Source organism: Cydia splendana, chromosome Z, assembly GCF_910591565.1.
Source record: "Cydia splendana chromosome Z, ilCydSple1.2, whole genome shotgun sequence".
Taxonomy (NCBI): Eukaryota; Metazoa; Arthropoda; class Insecta; order Lepidoptera; family Tortricidae; genus Cydia; species Cydia splendana.
Window position 1 is genome coordinate 13,503,947 of NC_085987.1, and position 12,253 is coordinate 13,516,199.

General features: G+C 36.1%; 2 protein-coding genes across 2 annotated transcripts in view; one reads left to right on the forward strand and one right to left on the reverse strand.

Moving 5' to 3' along the window:
• Positions 1-12,253, reverse strand: part of LOC134804458 (uncharacterized) — a 182,915-nt gene that overhangs the window by 30,452 nt on the left and 140,210 nt on the right. The window lies entirely within an intron of this gene.
• The window catches only part of LOC134804465 (uncharacterized), a 71,442-nt gene continuing 64,209 nt past the window's right edge, over positions 5,021-12,253 (forward strand). The window contains exon 1 of the mRNA XM_063777512.1: positions 5,021-5,260. The gene's annotated coding sequence lies outside the window, so the exon portion shown is untranslated. The remainder of the gene's footprint in view (positions 5,261-12,253) is intronic.

The window sequence follows — 12,253 nt, forward strand, 5'->3', positions numbered from 1 at the left end:
CCTGATAAAAGACACGTTATGGTTAATATTAAGCATTTAAGTAAGTATTTATAACTGTCTTGCCACATGTCCTTATGCAGATAATTTTCCCTAGTTCGTGGCCAACTAACCCAACCCTTCACACGAATAAATGCTCTTACCAGAATTTGAACCCGGGATCCTCGGCTTCAAAGGCAGGGTAATTCCCACTAGGCCAGACAGGCCGTCAATGTATGTACTTACAGATCCCATTTTTGTCATAATGTAGTTCTGATGATGGATCCATGAGGAATCGAGGGAAGCATACTTATAGAGTTTTTTTCTTTTCTTGCAACCAAGCATTTGCATTTAAACAGTGATGTTTGGTGAAATGAAACTGATCATGAAGACCTGAATGGCACTCCTAAACGACACGACACGAGTTATGAGAAACACTATGGTCGTAAATAATATTAATGGCATTTCCAACTGTTTTGTGAAGTCGAGTATTTTCTATTAAAGATGATTCGTACTGGGGGCCGATTTTTGAATTTCGATCGTTCGATTTCATCAGTCGAAAATCGGTGGAAAACGGCGAATGGCTAATTTTTGAAATTCGAGAGATCGAAGTTTGGAATCTATTGATATTGACCACTCGATTTCAATTCTATTAGTAGAATTTAAATGCCTAACTAGTAGGGGAGATATTATTTAACGAAATACACGAAATCGAGTGGTCGAAATTCAAAAATCGGCCCCCTGGTCTCTTGCCCACCTTATACTGGTTGGGCAAAGATCTCGCCACCACGCAGTGCATGACGCCGGCGGCAGCCATTGTCGGCGCCGATCGTATCAGAGCGTCTCACGCGACCTGCAATATGCTCCCGTATTCTGCCAACCACTTGTTTTTGCACTACTATAATTTATATCTATTGCTATACAGCGATATATTAAAATGATTTTAAATGGGTCACTAACTTTACTCGGGTAATTCCGAATGTCGAAAACTGTAGGATAATTCCGAAAAGAGACTTTTATTATGATGGAATTAAGGGTGATTTTCATCTGAATTTCGGAATTATCCGACATTCGGTAATACCCGAATACACCTTACTGTATAAATGCGAGTGTCCTGATTGACTGACTGACATCCCCTAAGGTGGTGAAAAAGGGGTTGAAAGTTGGTATTGGAAAATATTTTTTTGAGTAGGGGACTTGAAACATCTTATAAATGACACAATATTAGATAAGAAAATAAATTTAAGCGTTTTGAAAATTCATCTCCTAAGGGAGTTAAAAAGGGGTTGTAAGTTTATATCGGGATTTTTTCTTGTAAGGGGCTTGGAATTTCGTGGAAATACATACTATGTATACGATAACAAGAAAGAAGTAGTGACAGACAGACGGACGGACGAACGGACGGACGGACAGACGGACAGCGGAGTCTTAGTAATAGGGTCCCGTTTTTACCCTTTGGGTACGGAACCCTAAAAACCAAAATGTACAGTTTATGATGTCATTTTATTTATTCACGACCATAAAAACCATAGTTAGCATAAAAACTGCGGTGGACTACGGAGTGCCGTTGATTGTCTTATCATCATTAGTTCATAACCTCGACAAAAAAATTAATCACCAAATGTCAAAATACTTGCCCTTAAAGAGTTCCGTTCTGGTGTTCATTAACAATTTGATTCCACTACTTACTTACACTTTTCCGTATCGCTCTCCGCGCTCCACTCTTTTTAGAAGTAGTGCTTTGTAGAAGTATGTAAATATATGCCTGTTAGTCTTGTTAAGTTTCATTACTTCATATCTCACGGGTTCAATCACCAGAACTAGATTTTGACAAAAGTTTTACTAATTTGTAAGCAAATGTTTATAATAAAAACACATTCCATACGACGTTCAAAAATTTTTTCTCAAAAATGGACGGCAAAGTCGACTTTGCCGTTTAAAAAATAGGTTGCGAAGCGCGTAGTTTATGGTCAGTCAAAAATTAAAAAGTTAAAAACATTGCAGTCTCGATTTTGGGACTGCAATGTTGCATACAAATTCCATTATTTGTCGAGTTCCAAACTTTTTAAAAGTTGAAATGGCCATATCAAATGAAGGCACAGGCCCATTAAACAGCCAAACAGATGATTAGTACCGCGACTATTTAGCTGTCTCAAATAGGTTGGCGTATTTTCGGCAGAAAAATACACTTCTATTTTTTTATTAAAAAAATAAAAAGGCGGCAAAGCTAATTTTTTCAATTGTTTCTACTTTTTTCTGTGAAAATATATACGTAAGAAAGTTGCTTTTGTAAAATATTTCTATGATATTTATATTTCTTGCACCATTTTTGAGAAAAGCACTATATATGACTCGGCTGGAAGGCTACTTGCTGGCTTCGGATTCAATTAAACGGACTCCCAAGGTCGTCCGTTTAAAACGAATCCTCAGCCTGCAAGTAGCTACTTCCGAGCCTCGACAATAATGTACTACTTATTATTAAAAACATTCGACTGAATTGAGGACCTTTTACAATTTTGAAGTCGCAAATTGAAAAGGTGATCGTATGACTTATATCATATATGCAAAATGTGTATGATTTTATGGACAAGGGAGCTAAACCAATATTTAAAAAAAAAAACACTCGTGTAGAATTACAAATTAACGAGGTTGTTGACGAGTTTCGCTTTACTAATCGTCGATAGATTAATTACAATAATGACATGGAAAAGCTCCATCGTCTACACTGCTCGTGCTCACTGACAATCTTTAAATCTTATTACAAAGATATAGATATAAGGTCCAGCCATCATCAATTGCGAATGTTCATGTTATTACGTAGAACAGTGGATAATTGGTGACCTTACCAGATATGTACTTGTATAACTAGTATATAGTTCGACCTGAAATGAGAACTCGCGGTTCGCAAAAAACTTTATAGTGTAGATTCATAGACATTTAATTATTTAACTTAATTTATGACAGCCGTATTGTAATCCAAAAAAGCGCTACGACTTTTTAAAAACTCTGTTTTCTGAACCTACTGCACCTTAAAGGATAAATTTTCAAAAAGACTTCAATCACTATTCTGCGTGTAATATTGACTTTCTACTTTGCGATGAATTTCAGACAGGCCGGAATCACTAATCTGCTGTCTAATAACAATAAATTTCTTTTTACTTAGTTTCATGTACCCCGCTCAAAAAAAAATCGATCCTAATATTTGTCGTGTAGTTTATTAAAGTAAGTACCTTTTTACGAAGTTACAAATTCCTAGCTTATTATTAAACTTGAACCCCATACAAACTTTCATCCCGTTTCTTATATGCCAGCATCATGGGCACCTTTGCACCGGGTCGGGAGGGAGTGGTTTGATTTATAAATTTTTAGTTTTAATTTTTATTTGTAAGCTTTAGTTGTAATTTAATTTGTAACCTTTTTGTACATAGTTAACAATATATATATACATATATATATATATATGCAGTTGGTAAACTAATCTCGACCTATGTCGATGTATCGGGACAACAGTTTACCAACGGCAAATTTAAGCTTGTCCCTTAGTACAGTTTATCTTTTCGTTAGAGGATTGGGAATCGACCATTTACATAGGTACCTATGTTTGTACAGAACCCTCTGTGCGAGAGTCCGACTCGCACTTGACCTGTGTTTTTGAAAAATAAAATTATCTCGGAAATAATCGCTCCGTAAGTATTACCTATTACTTAGTTATAAAAAGAATATGTCCCTCCCCCTCTTACTTTTGACCCACGGCAAAAATCATGAAACTAAACCTTAACAAGGACTTTAATAAGTAAGTCTTGCATTTTAATAATGTCTATGGTATATTATATCGTACACGATATAGGGACCGTGCGCGTTGGAGGGTCTGCCATCTTGTGGCCTGAATCGGAAACATATGTGCACATGTACATTGCCAAAGCAAGTGCTACCATCTACCGTTCTCGTCGGTACGATTCCTTGTGCATAGTAGGTTCTGCCATCTTGTAGGCTACATCGGAAGCATAAACGACACATTTACGCCTCGCGCCAAAAATGTGACGGCTCCTATGCTGCCCCCTATAGTTCATACACGGGGCTTATATTTTTTAATGTTTACTGTGTTAAAGGTAGATTGCTCGTTAAAGTCATTATCATTAACTGTCTAGAGATTAAAATTGTAGTTAATTTCATGTATACCTTTTAAATTTTATTTTGTATTGACAACATTTTTATCTTTATTTTATCTAAAAATACTAATGAATTGTGTATCTACTGGTAGAAAAATGAATGTATAATTATTGCTACTGAATCTAGATTAGGAAAAATTTAAAAACTTTGTTTGCTAAGCCCTATCCGGGTCCTAGTAGTTATGTATGTGCATACCTAGCATTAAGTTGCATGTGCCCACTGTACCAACTTGGTTGCAAATAAACATTGAAATTGAAATTGACTTGATATATTCTTGCTTTGAAAGTAAAACAATGTTTTATTTAACGCACGTCCCTATTGCTAAATCCATCAAGCTTAGTAATATCACTAATCCTGACATAAACTACTGAAGTTGTAATGTGGTTACCCTATTACATAATTATCGCTCGATTAGCAACATATCTATTTTTAGATATTATCCAATGCAAGATTTAAGTAGTTCTATTTTCGTAGCATGAATTAGCACGTTCGTACTTAACAATCCAGTAAACAGGCTTGTTTACTGTCGTAGTTGTGTTCATAGAACGAAATACAATGAATGCATATAAGAATTATAAGTATCTGTTGTAATAATGTAGTTGCAACGTGGGAGGGCGATAGGAAGGCGGCAGTATCGAGCGTGGGCGCGCCGCCCTAGCGCCACTGAAGCCCTATACAGTTCAGTCCGCCGGGAGGCAAGACGCGCACGCCCGTCGCCGACCGCTGTTCGCCGCTACCGCTCGCGCTCGTCGCTCCGCTTGCGCCCCCGCGGCGCCCTGCGCCCCGCCGCACCCCCCAACCCCTGACAGATAGGCGGAGGGCGACTCGCCGGCAGCGACTCGCAGTCGCTTGCCACATTGCCTCGCGGAAAACTGCATACAGATAACACTCTATTCATTCACCCGAATGGCATCGCACGTGCACTGATGCACGTGACCGCGATCGTTACGCTGAACTTATTTGAAAAACGCTCTTGTTATTTCGGTTTTTCGTCACAGACATTGGACAGTTGAACGATTCTACTCAAAGTGTGACTTTACTAACATGTTTTGTGGCACAAAATTCATGTTTGACGAATAAATTGGGCGGTGCCACGTCTACGTCATGCTACAGGGTAAAGTATTTTTAATAATATTTGTTGAGAGTTATAATAATTAACTAAATAAGATTAATAATTTATGTTTTATGTGAGACATGTCTCCTGTGTTAAGAGAAAAAACTTAACTATTGCCGAAAATGCATATTCATCATTCGGTAATTAATCTTTATGAAATCATATGGCTATCATTCCATATAAATTAGGTGTTTATTTACACTCAATAATAAATAATGAATAGCGAAGTTCAAAAACAGCTAGGTACTGACCTATTTTCATGATCAGTAATAATAATAACATTAAGTATTTTGATTGCAGCTTTATAAGTGTGTAAATATTACCATTTAGTACCTATTTGTTTTTGTGCTAGCGCTCGGTGTAGGTTATATAAAGTTCGATATATGAGGGGCGTGGGTAAGAGCTACGAATTTCATTCGTTAAATACGTCATTGAAATAGGTTTACTTTTGATACTTATGCGAAAAGTGACACTAAAAACCATATGACATTAAGTAATAGTAATTTACAACAATAATTTACTTTAATTAGAGAAACACATGTAGAATTTTCATGGTTTAGGTCTTTATTCTAAAATGCAGTGCTTTATATTGAAAATAAAAATTTTAATTAAGAAATTTTGAGGGTGAAATTCCGTTTTAATACTAATAAAACTCGAAGCGCTGTTATAGAAATTATGAGGAACTTACTTATTTATTATTAGTTTCATAAGTACCTAACCGTTGTCACCAACATTGTAGGTAATAATAGAATGTAAATGTACTTTGACATTAAAGTATTATGCTAATTATCAAAAGTTACTATTTAAATGATTTTACTTGATATAATTATAAAAAAATAACACTTAACATATGTGACATACAATATCTCATTCAAAATTTTAAAATTATTTTATTGTATGTCAGCAGTTTCATAATAAATTAAAAACAAACTACTCAGGGAATACAAGTAAGATCACCAATACGTATAGTTATTAACTTATCTTAGTTATGTAGGTATCTTATTTAGATACTGATGTAATAAGTACTTATTGCGGTATGAACGAGATAGATAGATTTATTAATTTCATACTTAATACAGATTACATTATAAATTGCAGGCATGTCAATCTACAAGAATTCACTATGATCGTCAAAACAAGGATGTCACAAGAATATAATCAATAACATATCAAATAAAAAATTAAATAATTACAGAATGATAAGATTTTAAAATAATGTAAGATCATATCTCCTGTGGTGGATCGTCAAAATCTATACATCATTTATAAATTCACTAACATAATACATCGGTTTATTTATCCAACAAAAAATCTCTTATTCGGCGTTTGAATGTTAGATCACACAGTTCATTTCTTATATATAACGGCCGGAAGTCGTTCATATCTAATAGGTACGTCCTATCCGTCCCGTGGAACGAACGTTTATACCCTCAACATGAATCCGTTTGTATTCAGATATTATTATATTGTTTCTCACGTAGTTTTTTACGAGTAGGTGCCTTTTTGTCTTGATCTAGATCATCGATAAAAAAATAGATTCTGCTATTCTTTGAAGGCGAATGTAACGAATTCATTAAATATTTATGATAGGGCCAACAATGGAAAACAAACGGCCCTGGCGAGGTTGTTTTGTGCTTGTTGGAAACTTAACTTCGCCCAGGGGGCTGACTGAGAATTACGATGGAAGCATGGGACATTCGGCAATTTTGAAGAAAACAATAGACATATACATTTGGGGTGGCTCAAAGCACGACGATCTTTATACGATAATATTCTCTGTGAGACCATCTAATGAGATAATCGATAGTTGCGGATCCAGCCGGTTAAAACTAAGGGCTGGTTGCCCTAAACAATCTGTGATAACTATGTACTATTCTAATTACTCTCTATCTACTCGTATATGATAAGCTGGCAGCATACATATATTTCACACCGAGGGTTGGAGGGTAGTTTTCAGTCATTTCAAATTTTTTTAGAGTTAGTTTTAGTTATATTAGTTTTATTTTATAAGTAGTTATAATTATTCATTGTAATTGTCATTTTATGTTTATTTGAAATATAATTGTCCCTTACAGCTTGACGCAATATTATTTAGATTGAAATTATAATATTATAAAATTTATAAATGCACAATTCCATAGTCTAATAAAACATGGTCTTCTCTTCCCAGAGTGACACAAGCCTACGTCACAATAACATTGCCACTTTATATAGCGCTATTGCATATTATGATATAGCGCTGTCGCATGATGACGTAGGCTTGTGTCAGTCACGTGGTCGGAAGAGAGTACCGGGCGGAGTATATTATTATACCATGCACAATTCATTAAAAAGGCAGCGAGAATGTCATAACTATTAATGCAGGATAACGCCTATACGTAATTCTCAAGAAATTTCCACCTATGCTACCAGCTCTCAATGTATATGTAAAAGTTACACATATACGGAGATTGATTGTCTCCACTAGGTATGTACTTACTTAAATTTTCTGTAATTAAATTTTAATGCGTAGACTTATAGAAGCCGATTTTTAATTACGTCAAGATAACCGTCGCCCTTACTAACTTAAGGTAAATAAGTTATAAATTGACAAGGTATTCTTTTAATCAAAAAAAAAATTGGTATTAAAAACATATATTTACTTACCGCACATATTCATTTTCTTATCCATGCCGTGCTCTTTCACTGATTTAATATTTTCTTAATGTAACCGTTGCCTTTCAACTGCAACTTTAAATTCACCTGTATAGATAGAAAGTATGAGTATTGAAATTGAAACTAAATCAATAGAGTATTAGGTACCTATCCGTTCTAAGAATGATTGCTGGGGAAGCGCTCTTACAGCTGGGTCAAGTGCAAGCGGTGCGGTGCAACCTTGGCAATATCCTTTGAATTATCCAAGCGTATCGCGGCTTCATTAAGAAAATATTGCAGTAATATTCTTTTTTTTATTCCATCGTACTCCCTCGGCAGAGCCGGCCTTGGAAAGAAAAACTCTCTAACTAATTATAAGCATGGAGATAGTCGGGATAGAATTTTATAAAGGTTTCTGCAAGCCTTGTACCGTACCTACACATATATACCTACACAGAAATATACATACATAGATAGAAATAAATAAAGATAAGCAAAAACACGTACATGATATATGGGTCCTGAGATAGGATTTCCTATGTTACAAAACCTATTAGTAGTACTTATAATAAACTAAAATGGTATCCAACTTATCTTAATTAGGTATCTAATTGGGTACTTAATATCAGGGTGAACGATTGCGCGAAATCGCCTTTCCATACGAACGTAGCTCTTACTGGGTACCTACTTATTAACACAAATTTTGACACAATTTGATATATTTCAATCACATTTATGCCCCCTTTGTTTGATTTATTACGAGTTATTCATTATTAGAAGAATTAAGAGCATTTAGAAATTTGTATGCTTTTTGTTTTTCGCTCCTAATTCTTATAATAACATTAATAAGTATAATAACAATCCACAGAGGGTTCCGTACAAATTAAACTAATTTTTATTTTTTTACTAAAATATAGTTTATTTTTATTTTTACCTGTATTTGTAGTGTAAAACGATATTTCTTGCCAAATTTCATAGTTCTAGGTCAACGGGAAGTACCCTATACATTTTGATTCCTTTGATAATGTCGAAATCTACGTTTATTGCGGCATAAACGGCCGTATCTTTTTTTTACGTTAACTTAGAAGTTTGATTTTTTCACAGCTAAGAGGCTGCAGACCTGAGTAGGTATATGGTTTTAATTTCAACTCGATACCTCCACGCGTTCCCGAGATAAAGGGTCTTCACAGACAGATGGACGGACAGATGGACGGATGGACGGACAACAAAATACCATTACATACCATTTACGTATGGTGTGTTTGTTGGGAGGACGTGATTTGAAATTATATTGCAAAAGGTTTCTAGGAATAGAGGCGATACGAACATACTGAAGCGTTGGGTAAAATCTGGTGTTAAACTTTGGCTTTTCCCAACGCTGACGTCGTCTATTGTGACCGTCGATGTTTTTATCGTGTTTTATTCCCATAGGCGAGCATGACCTTTTTAAGAATCAGTTGGCGTTGTATGAACATAGGCGTTCATGTAAAGATCTGTAGCGAGATGTTAAAATAAAACTTTTAGGAGTGATCGTTGCGCCCTTTCTATGCTAATCATAATGCTCTTACTACCCCACCCCAGACTGAGTTGCCATTTGAGCTGATAGTCGGCGCATAATAATGGCTTCTATACAAGCATCACAGAAACTAGCGATGGGCCACCAAAGTCACCGTTACTTACCTGGAAGGTTACCATATGGTCACGCTTTTTTCGTGGTAGTATGGTTTACGTGAGTGCGAGAGTGGCGTAGGGGGCAAGATAGAAGATATAAGCGCAACCACCACATCCCTACTGATCATCGGTGGTGACGTATTTCAAGTTTAGAGTGTAGGTGGGAACACTGAGACGACTATTTTTATGAATCGTTGAAAAGGCTTTGACATTTAATTGTAGAGGTGTAGGAAGGATGTCCTGTATATGGCGCGGTCACTCTTGGCGCTAGGAAATGCTCCACTTAAGAATTCTTTATTTGAGTTTCATGCGGTTTCTTTACTTACATGGTAATGATATCAGGATAACAATGTAATGTTACGTGGGTTCGATAGGTTTAAATCAACATAAAAGCGGCTTGACCCGAAAACAGTAATGAGGCAAGCTTATTGATTATGCCTGCATACTTCGCTTAGAATAGGTACTTGGTTGATTCCTGGAGGTTTCTCGACCCAGTATAAAGATTTAATGCAGATTCTTTACGTACCCGTGGTAAGAGTTGCCAGTCAATGATGGAGTTAGAATTTATCTTATACACTTGTGACATAAAATCGAGCTTTGCAAGTCGAGTAGGTACCGCGTTTAGGCTACGATGCTTGCGGAGTGAATTAGTTAGAAGTTTAACTAGAACTAGAAGTCATAGATAGTCATGCCCGGTTTCAATTTCTCCCTGTATCTTTAATTTGGTGTGACGTTTCAAAGCAATCAAGGACCTTTGAATTATCTACATACAATGCGAGTAAATTGTTTAATACAATAAGTTTAAATTCTTTCGCACTGATCAGTGCTTATGCATACGAAGGGTTAATGTTATGATTTCAATCTAACATTTCACACGATAGAACTTGAGCAGCTCGAAATGATTACTCAACAAATTGTGTCGACACGTACCTGTGTGCGGAGGTACATATTTAGTGAAAGATAGGTAAAGTTGGCGCGGAGAGGCGTGAGTCTGCTCCCGGGTGTTATTTATTCATGCATTGCTGCTTCCTTTCGCACGAGCTGGGGATGCTGGAGGATTGCGATGCCAATCAATAGTACTTATAGGTATAAATACCTAACTGCTACAAATAAAACAAAATTAATCCAATTTAGATGTTTCTTAGACAGGTTATTGATAAACAACATTGACGGATAAAATCAATGTTTGTGTGCGACTGTAATGTGTGCGACTGTGACCAATAAAACGACTATTGAGAGAATACGTCGATACTTTAAATGGCAAGGCCGCATTCTAAGAACCGTTGAGAGTGGAGAACACTTCAACACATGTAGTAGGTATCCGCAGCATATGTAGTTCAAACACTAAGCTGCAGTGTTGGTCGACGATTCGTCTATTACCACTGTATTTTAGTGATTGTAAGTATATGTCGTTTCTTTCAATCAATTACAGTGGAACCTGGATAATTGCAATCTCAAGGGACCGGCCATTTTTTGTCAATTAACCAGGTTTTTCATTTAAGCAGGTCGTGTCAATTAACGAGGTTCAAAAAATCGTTGTGTCAATTATAGAGGTTTCCATTAATAGAGGTTGCGTTTTGACAAATTTCTTTTATGGAGGTGCAAATAACCATTGAAAGTAGATTTACACGCTTACGTTCTGGGTTTCTGGTCTATTATGTAGCTTCTGTCTATACTTGCACTTATACACTACATTAATTACTACTTTATTTTCTTATTAATCATTTGGGTTTAAAAAAATCCCTTGAATTGTAGAAGAAAGTTTTATTAGAATGTAAAAAGCATACTTTGTTTTTGATTTAATCAAAACTATTTCACCTACTACAAGCTGTGATACATACCCAATAAATAAATTGAATTCTGGATGAAGATATAAATAAAATGATCATTGCTATTAAAATATTGCTTCTGCTGTCTACAACTACATTATTTCAATTACAGAGGTAATAAGTATAACTCGTTTCAATAATAGAGGTAAAAAGAAGAGTAAAAATAACGGATTTTTTTAGCACAGTGTCAATTATAGAGGTCTTAGTTGCGATGTGGTCAATTACAGAGGCAAAATTACGAAAAGCCCTAAAATCTAAATTGCAATTATAGAGGTTCCAAAATTTCAATTATAGAGGCCTTTTGGTCTCAAGGGACCGGGACCGGACTTTGGGTTGCAATTATTGAGCTTTTCCATTTATCCAGGTGCCAATTAACCAGGTTTCACTGTATTATTAATTTTCCTAATGTTACTGATAACATATCTTTTATGTAGGTATGGTAAAATAAACGTCTAACAATCCAGAACTCAATTCACTTAACCAAGGCAATCAGAAACCTTCAAAACGTAAATATGATTGGTAGGCACACATGTCCAAGACACTACGTGTAGAAGTTGCTGTCAATAACCTATTTCCGTGCGCACTGACACAAGGTGCCTCGCTTGCAAGAGGGCATATCGTATCGCTCAAATATGCAATAGCAATAGAGAGGTAGTTAACGCAATTTCGAGTTTGGTTGTTCGCGGCAAGTAAAGCGAGATCCTTGGCTAGAACAAACATTCAAGATTTGTTCAAAGTGGCCACAACAAGCGTGTGGTTCTCGCTAGTCGCTGTAAAGCCCCCCGTTCACACTCCTACCGTCTAGGCCGCCTCGTAGTCCGCCTCGTTGGGTAGGATTGTGTATGGGGGTTGCGGACTA